Source organism: Temnothorax curvispinosus, unplaced genomic scaffold (assembly GCF_003070985.1).
Source record: "Temnothorax curvispinosus isolate PA1 unplaced genomic scaffold, ASM307098v1 QBEX01003679.1, whole genome shotgun sequence".
NCBI lineage: Eukaryota > Metazoa > Arthropoda > Insecta > Hymenoptera > Formicidae > Temnothorax > Temnothorax curvispinosus.
This window is the reverse complement of record NW_020213459.1, coordinates 1,664-3,094: the sequence shown is the minus strand read 5'-3', so window position 1 is coordinate 3,094 and position 1,431 is coordinate 1,664.

Below are 1,431 nucleotides of genomic sequence, written 5' to 3'. Positions count from 1 at the left end.
CGACAGACGTGCGCAGCAGCAGCGGTAAACCATCCGCGACGAGAGTGACGAGGAGCAGCACTGCCCTGCAGACAGAGGGGAAAACGAGAGTTCCCCCTCCTATTAATTTTACGGGGAACGTTAAGTTAACCAAATGCAGGGTAGTGCTGGTTAACAAGCCGATCGCCTCGATCCAAGAGGCGAATAAGGAGTGGCCAGAAGGGGAGGGCGCGACAAGCTGGTCGACTGACCCCCCCCAAACCGGTGGTGACAAACCTCCGACCTCGTGACGCCTGGAGGAATAATCGTGGAGGGGGACTTCAACGCAAAGAACCCTCTCTGGGGATCCCCCGCCGCAGATCCAAGAGGCCGCACCTTGGAGGGGTAGGCGTCGGGCCTGGGCCTGGTCTTTATAAACACGGGCCGGGCCAGCACGTGCCTGCGCAGACGGGGAGAGTCCATCGTAGACTTAACGTGGGCGAGTCTCCCCGCTGCGAGTAGGATCGGGCACTGGGAGGTGGCAATAGAGAGAGAAACTCTATCCGACCACCGTCACATCGAGATGGTGGTCGACGCCGCCTCCCGAGAAGTCCTGGCCCGACGCCGAGAAATAGAGGCGTCTAGACCGAGATGGGCCCTCAAAAGTTGAGTCTTCACCACCTGCGAGCTGCGGTGATCGGGCTCACTTGGGCGGACGACGAGGAGGAACCGTGAAGCCGTGCGCAAAAACCGTGCGCGCGCAGTTTCTCAGTCAGCCCCGTGTCGTGATAACACGACTGTCACCCGAGGAGCTGAGGCGTGCGGAACGACGGGCGACGCCGTTGCCACGACAGGTGGCAAGACGGAGCCGGCGGAGCACACCACTGCCGTTAGTTAGCCGTGCTGTGGTGCAACAGTCGGTGCAGTTGGCGGGCGACGCGTGCCAATGGGGCTTTCCCGCCGAAAGGGAGGCGATCCGGCAGGCTGCAGAAGCGTTCAACTGCGCCTACCAAATACAGTTGACCCGGGTCACCGTGCAGGAGACGGTGACGTTGACGGCGATGCTGAGCGGGACGGTGCCGAACCAGCAGGACGAGCCCAGCAACGAGTTTATGAGCCCGTCCAGCGGGGAGGAGAACTCCGGAGACGAGGGGGACATCCCCGATTAAATTTAAGTTGCGCGAACGCTCCGAGGACGGAATCGAGACAAATTTTTTTTTCTTTTGTATTCTATCCAGTTTATGGTATATTTATTTTCCTTCCTTTTATTTATTAGCGTCATCGATTTTACCCGTCCGGCGCCATTAAGGTTAAGGTATGCGACAGCGGTCGCCAAGCAGCGGCTCGTATAGGTATTAAGATATTTCCTTCCCAATCCACCGTTTTCAATTTTCTTTTCGGCACAACGATGCCCGGCCCGACCAGGAGTGAAGAGATGTTATTTTGATTTGAACAGGTGCGTGGATTGCGGTA